This window comes from Benincasa hispida, chromosome 11 (assembly GCF_009727055.1).
Source record: "Benincasa hispida cultivar B227 chromosome 11, ASM972705v1, whole genome shotgun sequence".
In the NCBI taxonomy this organism is placed as follows: domain Eukaryota; kingdom Viridiplantae; phylum Streptophyta; class Magnoliopsida; order Cucurbitales; family Cucurbitaceae; genus Benincasa; species Benincasa hispida.
Window position 1 is genome coordinate 64138546 of NC_052359.1, and position 10106 is coordinate 64148651.

Here is a 10106-nt window from a genome sequence, read left to right on the forward strand (position 1 = left end):
AAGAAGGATATATTAAAGGAGATAAAACAAATCATATTTCACCGAAGCTTTTCTACACTCATGATCTTGAAGAAAATAACGACATCACTGTACAACAAATTTGTTCGATGATAACCTGGTAGACTTATTTAAAAGGCATAACCAACTGCAACTTTTTAAAAATTGGTGCACAACATTAGAATGTGGCAACTCAGAGATCTTAAGTGATGTTCTTTTTCCTTCACTAGGATTTTTTCCCATTGGCGTTTTTCTAGTAAGATCTTAACAAGGCATATTTCATATATATATGGTGCCTAAGGAGAAGTATTATAAATATTATAAAGATAAATACATGCCCAATTGTGTCAATCTTCATATTGTTCACGTGTCTTGTAGTTATTCATGCTTGATGTTCATGTAAGATCACATCCTACTTGCCACTTTACCTATAAATAGTGACATTTGATGGATCTTAAAATTACACACATTGGTAAGAAATCCACTTCAAATTTCTACTAAATTTTCATAATTTTAGTTATTTATATATTATTATATTATATTTTCTCCATATCCGTTGTGTTCTTCAGTTTCCCAACAACTCTTATTTACTAATATTTTTAATGCAGAAGAGTTTAATGTCTAGAGCTTAAGACAAGTCAATTTGAATAATCAAATTGGAGCTCATAACCGGACCAATTAAATAATGAAACGTGGTACTTGAGAGAATCACAATAGTTTGGCAGCTGAAATTTTGACATGTGGCACTTATAAGAAACGGTCAAATCAGGATTTTGAATAAACAGTCAAAGTGAATTTTGTATGATTGTTTTTTCAGCTTATGCGATGACGATTATCCTCTCCCATTCCATATTGACCGGCCTTCCTTGTTTTATTATTATATTTATTTTTTATTATTTTCAGCCAATGAATGAGTGAAACGTGGCCAACAAGCATAATCCAAAAGTGCAAGAAAAATAAAATCCGAAAAGCACCGGCAACATTTTTTAATTTTTAGAGCTTCAATTTTTTATTTTTCATAGTTAAAGGACTAAAAAATCCTCATTCAAACTACAGTGTTACTAATTTTTTTCTTTGCATATTCTTTTTATCATACATCTTTACTTTCTCCTAAAATATTTCTCATGTTTTAAACCATCAAATCATATTGATATTTTTTTTTTCAAATATCAAAACTAAACCATTTTTTTTTCAAATATCATTTTATTTATTTGTTTTGATTGTTTTAAACCTTTTTTCAACTTATTTATGTTTTTGCATTTTGATTTTTTAATTATTTTTAAAATTTTATACAATCAAATATCAAATTTTTTAATTAATTTAAAAAATTTAGATCAAAGAGTAAAGATAGATCAACCGGGTTGAGGAAATTATGGATGTGATGATAAATTAAGAATTAGTGTTCTATTGACGACAACACCATTGTTAAGAGTTGAGGTTGACGACAGAGCCTATTTCAAAGGAGTTGAAATAGAAGAAGATAGAATTTGAGTGATCACTAGTGGCTCTGAAAGGGAAATAAATGAAGTTGGTGGAGAATGAGTCGAAGTCGAAACTGATGGTGAAGTATTGGTGATGGAGAGGGAGCCATGTCTGACGAAGTAATGGATGAAGACAAATTCAAGTTAGAGGTGTCATCACTATTGGTGGAGGAGCTGATTTCAGAGAGGAAAATGGTGGCAACTTTGGTTGGAGAAGATGTATGTCGGTTGATGCTTAGAGCATGGCCAACCAATAATCTTTAGATGCTTTTTAATTTACAGTGTAATTACGAATATTTCTTATAAGTCAATTGCAATCTCATTTGTATGGTTGGGGTAGTTTACACTTTTTATAAATTTGTTTATTTTTTATTCTTAATTCGTTTTACCATTTTTATAAATAAAATATTGATTTGTATTTGTACAAATCAAAAGTTAAAATCGGTCATTTTTTTAATAGTTTTAGAAAAACTATATTTAAGATATAAAATCTAAAGGCTTACAAACCCCCAAAATCAACCACCATAAATGGGCTTGGTGAAGAGTTCCAAATCTTTGAAAATGACTCAACGATTAAAGCATGACTTGCTAGATAACCTAGGAGCAAATTAAAACTTTCTTTCTCACTAATTTGTCTATTTAATAGAATTTATCACAATACCTAGAGGAGATTTTAAAATTTCTAACATTTTGGTGAGAAAACATATTTTTATCAATTTAGTTATGCACATTTTATTTAAAACTTCAGACAACATTTGTTTTTTTTTTAAGAAAAAATACTTTTTTGGTCCTTAGATTTTTAAGAATATGTACATTTGATCCTTAATGTGGCAAGATGATTTGGAAAAAATAATATTTTTTAAACTTTCCCACTTCTCTTCATCTTCTTTCTTTTCTCCTCTCTATTGTCCTCCCTTCTCCATCTCCATGTCTCTTTGTTGCCATTTTTTTCACTTGAAGAAAATGATGGAATTTGCTTATTTCTCTCATCTAATTTTTGCCTTATACTAGTAAACTTTCTAACTTCTTTTCCTTTTCATTATACTTCAAACACAAAATTTCTAATACATTTAAATCATTATGTCTAAAACTTTCTTAAATTACTTTCAAATACATTAACACCAAAATTAATTGGCCACGATGAAGGGGCATCGCAGTTAACTCTGATCCCCAAATGCTCAGGTTCGACGACTAAATTCCTATCCAGCCCCAAGACTGCACAATTAGAGGTTGCATATGGGTGCATTGAGAGTCCAACGATGTTGGTGGTTGAACTGCTTGTGAACAGAAATATACCCATTTTTCTCGGGTATCATCACCTTGGTTGCATACTTTACCCTCAAAATGCCCCCATCACGTCCATGTCTAACACCTTTAATATGATTCAATTATGAAGCAAGAATTTATGCTCAAAATTGTATAATAAGTTAATTTTTGAACACCCAAAAAATCTCAGGAGATTGTCTAAACAAAATTAGAAAGTATATGTAATCTCAATTTTCATGTAAAGAACACTCCAACAATAATGTATAGTTGGACTTAATTTGCTTTTAAGAGTATGAAACATTTTCAAAGCCTAAATGCATGATTGAAATTAACTCTACAAAAAAGGTTTAAGAAACTAAAAAGTCACCTTATTTGTTAAGGTATATGAAAGATTATGATCTTGACCGATTTCAAGCCAAATAGTGATTTCATGTGGTTTGTTATTTGAATTTTTAAAACTTTATATGATTTGAGATTAGATTTACCGTTTGTTGTGTTATTTAAACTAGTAATTTTTAAATTAAAGCTATCGTATTTTAATTATGTAGGTCATATATATAAGCTATATTATAAACCTTTTATTTTTTTTTCTCTCTCCTTTCCATTATCATCCACGTCACAAAATTTGAAATGGCCAACACACAAATGACAAAACACCAAAGTTTTAATCAAGTAATTTCAAAATAATTAATTTCCAAATAACCCACAGGGTTTGAATCTATAAATCCATAAAAAAGTAAAAAAAACATTATTTTACACCATAATGATCAATAGTGAATGGGATAGTTAATAATAGAAAGTGAAAAAAACCATAAAATGAACGGACAAGACTGAGCATAAAGGTATTGGAAAGGTTGGTTTGTTGTTTATCTATGAACTTGACATGTTGTTTAGAAAAGATCTAGTTGTTCGGATTCTTAGTTGAATCCAAAATTAAAAAATCGAACCGATATCGAATCGGGGTTTCTTTGTTTTATATATAGAACCAATTTTGGTTCATATTTAATTTTCATTTATCTATAAATGGGATGAAAACAAATTACCTTGTCCCAAGTCAGATTAAGTGTCCAATATGCCGCTAAACCTATGGTTGTGACGTCGGCATGCCATACATGATGTCAAGCTTCCCATTCGGTAAGCATCGGCAAAGCTATCCATGACATTGCTGACATCTTCTTTCGTCATATATTGCAGTCGACATATTAAGATGTCCAAAAAATAAAATCCATGGATCGTGTCCGCGAGGGAGACCTGTCCCAAATGGGACGGAGAATCCCGAATCACGGATGAAGGAGGGAGTGGGAAATAATATTCCTGACCCGACCCGACTCCGCTCAGCCTTTTGTATCTAAAATATAAATTTAATAATATATAAGTATATATCGTAGACCTTGTTAGGATAATTATGGTTTTTAGACTTTATTACTTTAATTCCTTAGATGTCTTAATATTTAAGATGGATGTTGTTAAATTTTATATATTTAAAGAATTGTTAAAATTATATATTTAATTAAAATAAAAATTGTTAGAAAAAATGATGGTGAGAAAATTTTCCTCGCAAAGACCTAATTCTCGGCGAATCGCCACCCGTTCCCCCAGAAAAATTCGTGGGACGGAAATGGAATATGGGGGCGGGACGGGGATGGGGAGGGCTTCCCATCTTCGCCCGCCATGGACATCTCTGGATATAGCTTAATGTCTTCACCGAGTTCGTCGATCCATTTTTCAGGCCGGCTTCGATCAATCTTGAGATTATTTTGCATGTTGCTCATTTGGCTCAAGGCCCAATGATTTTAATGACTTGCTTCTAATCAAATTTGAGCTCAAATAATACCAAAATTAAGAAATGGAGGAAATTAGCAAAATCGAGAGGTGCCTTTTGATTTTTGTCAAAAAAATGGGAAATAGTAATTAGGCAGCATGTTTGCGGACATGACATATCATATATTATATATATAGTTTAATCTTCAAAATGTTCTCTGACATGGTCGATTAAAATTTTTTCGAGTAGTGTGTAAATTATTATACGTTGTATAAATTCTCAATAGAAATACATTGTTAAAATGGAATCGTCTAGTAATGATACCGTGTATCAATCTCTCAATGAGAATACAGTACTAAGTAATAAATGGAAACGTCGGTTATGAGACTTCAATCACAGATTCAAAGAGAATAAACGTGTCAGATTTTTTCTCCAATTTTAAAATTGAATTGACGTTTCATATATGTTTTGATTTGATTTAACCATTTTTCGAAATATTTAGAATTAATCAATTTTTTAGTTTGTTTATCACCAATTTTGATTTACTAATTAATATATCTTGATTTACATTACATTATCGTTTTTTATTATTAAAATCGGATTAAGAACTTTTATCCAGATTAAGATTTTACTCATATTTTATACATATTATCATGTAACAAACTATACATTTCATTTAAATTTTATCATTTTAAAATTTTTTTATCACCTTTTATTCAATTATCATTTATTAATATTATTATATCATTAATTTGTCTTTTTAACAAATTAAATAAAGTATTAACTTTGTAATTTGTGTTTTTGGCTATGTCTCTACAAACGAGTTAAATTCTTTTGTAAGTTTTGTGTTTGATTTGGAGTTATAAATAGTGTGTAATTGGTGAACCTTAATGAAAAATGGAATTATGAATACAGTGTAATTGTAAATAAACGAGTCCTTCTTGATATTCTCTCCCGGAATTAATATTTGAATTTATAATTTTATTATCAAATTGATTTTTACCTAACTAACTTCGATTTATTTAAATGTTTGTTAGCAATTCAATTGTATTTAAAACTTTTGCATTATTTATCATATTATTATCAAATTAATTTGAAATTTTTTCAATATTATCGATGTTTTCATTTTCATATAGAAACATGTAATGACTTGTTTGTACTTAGAGAAACATTATAAATGAGAATTAATCTTTAAATGTTTGTACTTATATATATATATCTATATATAATATATATATATATATATATATATACTATATATATACTTTCATTTTTATTATCAATAATAATAATAATTTATTATTATATAAAATAAGATAACAGAAAATCCTGATCTCATCTCTTCACTTAGCCGTCTCCCAAATCTCTTTTCCCTCCTTCTCATCTCATGTTCGTGAGCACCCTTTCCTTGAATTTCATCGTCTTGACTAGTTTGAACGACCACCCTCGCCAGGTCACCGACTTTTTCAATCGCAACATGTTCATGGCTTTGTTTCTACTTTTAACATCGTTTTCAATTGTGGGGATTAATAGTGTTAAAGTTCTTTTCAAAGATCCTATGAGCAAGATGGTCCATGAAAACAAATAAACTTCCACAACTGGTTGGTGTCAAATGTATCATATTTCCAATAGTCACATCATTCTAAAGTTGCAAATTTCTCAAATACTCATTGCCCAACAATTTATTGTATAAATCAACTTTGCTCTTTCTCACTTTTGAGGAAGTCATCGTTATAGGACTCCATAAGTTTCTAATGACCCCCACCGCCTGGTCGTCACTTCCCTTGCATATACACGTTTCTAGGTAGTTGGAACGTTAAAGACCATATTGGGTGATTTTTAATTTTTGCCTTCAAATGTTTAGATACTATATATTTGTGTTTAATGTTTAGGTATAGTGTAATTTGTTGGCTTCGAGTTGTTTTTTGAATCTTTGCATTCTCATTTATACTTATTTTGTTGTTTTAGGTAGTTTGTCTCTACTAATTAGATATTTTTATTATAAATTCGTTGCTATTTTTTATAATTTTTGAAATTTTTTTACCATTTTCAATGAAATTTTAAATTTTTGCTATTTTTCTTGTTAGCCTACTAAATTTAGTCATTTTCACTAAAATCCAATCTTTATCCACATTGTTTTGCTGCTTAGTTTAACGGTCAAGGTTTCTTCCTTGGCACCAAAGTAAAATCTTTGCTATCATTTCTTTTCTTTTCATTTTGTGCATGTGTTGATGGTATGAAAATTAAAGTTGATCCTATCACACAAAATGTGAATGTTTCACAGAAAGTCTGACAAATCATGAACCAAATAATATACGCAACGCAAATATACGCAAATAACACATCAGAGTCAAGTGATGGGTGTATGCTATTAGTAATGTTAATATTCATATACTATTTTTTTTTTAGATTATAGATATTAAGCTATCATATTTTTTTGAATTATAAAATTTTAATACTTTTTTGGTCTTGATTTTTAACCTTTTTTTATGTTTGTGGCCGATATTTGTTCTCCAAGTTTCAACATTCAATAGCCAAGTAATTAATACGATCTTGCTCGATTAGCTTCGGTTTTTGTGTTAATCATGTGAACTTTTATATGATGTTCTATCTTTGAATGTTTTTCATATTATTGAATTGGGTTGGTGATTATGCTTTTCCCTCAACACTTAAATAGGAATTGGGATGAATAATTTTTTTAAAAAATTGTTTAGAAATAACTTTGGTTAGGACGCTAACACTTTTAAACTTTTAAATTGCCTTTCACTCCTTATTCTACGACATATCTAGTCATTTTATGTTTATGTTACATAATAGTATATATATGTCATTCTAACTAGACATTTTTTATTTAATTTTTTAATGTTATAGACAATAAGACAACTAAAAAAAAGTCTTCACGAAATATTAAAACATCACAACTACAAATAAAAATAGATCAACTTGGTGCACAATTAGCAGCAAAAGTGATAATATCTCCCAAAGAGGGTTAATTCTTAGAAACATCCTTGAAAGATTCTATTATTATGCTCAAACATATAAACTAGAGTATTGAACTTTCTTGAAAATTATTTATCTTATTCCCTCTAACTCGCTTTTCTTTTTCTCTATAACCAATCATTATTCTTCAAATCTCATTCATACACAAATACAAATAAAGACTGAATAAATACACAAGATAGTATTTGAATTCATAGTAGAAACAACCCTCATAAGTGTGGACATTTTCAGTCCATGAGCTTAAGAGTTTTCAGCATGGAAGGATTGATTACACTGAAGCTCCATCGACCATCAGATTGAGGCCGCTGACATAGTTGCATCATCGCTAGCCAAGTAGAGTCAGCCTTGGCTATGTCGTCGGCCTTTAGACGCGACCTTTGAGATTGGCCCAGCTAGTGACCATGGTCTCAACCATTCTCCTCTGCATTGGCGTCACAGGTCCTGCAATCCCAGTGGCGACGGCGAAGGGGCGACGCAGTTGACTCTGATCCCATGTTGGCCGAGCTCGGCGGCTAGGTTCCTAACTAGCCCCAAGATTGCACATTTGGAGGTGTGTAATGGGTGCGTTGAGATAACAGAGATTTGGTTGGTTGGCTGCTTGTGAATAGAATGCACCCATTCTTTTGGGGTAATCATCACCTGGCTGCATGCTTTGCCCCCAAAAATGCCCCATCACGTTTACCCCAACATCTTTATTATATCATCAATTATGAAACTGAGATTTTAATATTATGCTCCAAACTTATATAATTAATGGTTAGTTCTTTGAAGCTATTGCTATTACAATATTCCAAATATGAAGAAAAAGACAATAATTGAATTCCTAAGCTGGCAAACACCCATAGAACGTAAATTTTATACTAACTATCTCACTGTGCACCCTTTAACATACTAACTTAAAACTGTCACGTATCTGAGTCTTTATTTAAAAGACAAATTAGATTGTATTTATAATTTTACTTTGTAAGGAAAATAGGATAATCATAATGTTCTTTTGTAACATCAAACTTAAAAGTGTAGAGTATATGAATGAAATCCAAAAATATTTCCCATATTACTTGTCCAAGGTCAGATTTGCTAAGTCCAATATCGCCAAAGGTAACGGTCGATGACGCCGGCGTTTGCTGTACATAGGTCGAGCTTGCCTGCGTCAGGGGCCTATCCAGATTTCTGACGTCTTCTCCCTTTGATACATGCAATGGATATAGCTTCATCTTCACCGAGCTCCGTCAGGCGATTTTTTGGCCGACTTCGTCTGGATATCGGCAATTATCACTTTCGCTCCATTTTAAATATGGAAAATTCGCACTGCACTGGCTCCGATCCCGCTTGCGCCCGGTAATGATCGCACCTTCCTTCCAATCTAAAACTCCAAAATTGGCACATGTTCATACGAATGGGTTATAATATTAGCTAATATTTAGTGGTGCATACGAAATTCCTGCTTTCATACATTACAAAAACATCGGAAATTAGACATTATTAGAACCCAGAAAAATTTAGAATATATTTAAACATATAGTTTGGTAATAAAAATAATATATATGTTTTGAATTGTCGACAATCCACGTTGAAAAACAAGGGGACTCACACTCCTTATAACATGGATGGTTACTCCTCACATAGCCAATTGATTTTAAGATGGATTCATACTATCTAACATGGTATCAGAGTCCATAAAATCCAAACACTATCTAGCATAAATGGTTTTTTGGCCATGGAACTTACCTTCTAAAGAGGAGTTGGAGAGCCATTGAGAGTCATTCCTTGTTGAACAAGAAATGAAAGGAAGCGGTGGAAGGGAGAGAGAAACAGAGAGCTTTGGATTTACTGATTTTATTTTGAAGGGTGAGATTTCCATGATGCGGGTCGTTGAGATATTTAAAAGGGGAACACTGCTTTGTCAACCATATCATTTTAGTCTTTTTTCAAAAGATTTTTTTTTTTTTTCCATTTAGTTGAGAAGCGCCAAATTTTCTTGTTAAGGCATTTAATTTTACGCGATCAAAATAACTTACCTACTTTTCGTTATTATATGTTAATTAATTTTTTGTAGTACACAATTAAGATTGTAGATTTGTAAGAGGTAGTAACCAGTGAGTTTAAGAAACGTCATGAAATGATGTATTTACTAATTCGGCCCAAGAATTTGAGTCTAAGTGATGAATACAGTCCATTTTGACTAAATCCAAATCTACCAAAATAAAATTCCTTGGTGCAATTGAGGAGTGTAAAATTGAATGTTGAACAAATTGATTGTTGTATCGTAGAATGACAATCTCTTTAAAAGTAATTATGAACACGACTTTGGTGTTAATCGTCTCACGTTGGTTTGTTCTAAGGTAACATAACATTCTTGAACAAATAAAAAAAGTTGGAATTAAGAAAAAAATCACTCGGAGAAAAATAAAAGAAGATTTGATTCTTTTCGAACCAATTTCTATCATCAATTTATAATAATTTTGAAAACATTTCAGATATAAAATGAGACTTGTAATGATCAATGGTTTTAAAATATTAACATAATAATCATCTATGGATTTGTAACCATCAAAAATTTTTTTTAAGATCTAAATATCAAACACGGCACCACAAAATAA

General features: G+C 30.9%; 1 pseudogene; it reads right to left on the minus strand.

Moving 5' to 3' along the window:
* Positions 1–7733: 7733 nt before the first annotated feature.
* LOC120090807 lies at positions 7734–9270 on the minus strand (annotated as a pseudogene).
* Positions 9271–10106: the final 836 nt, after the last annotated feature.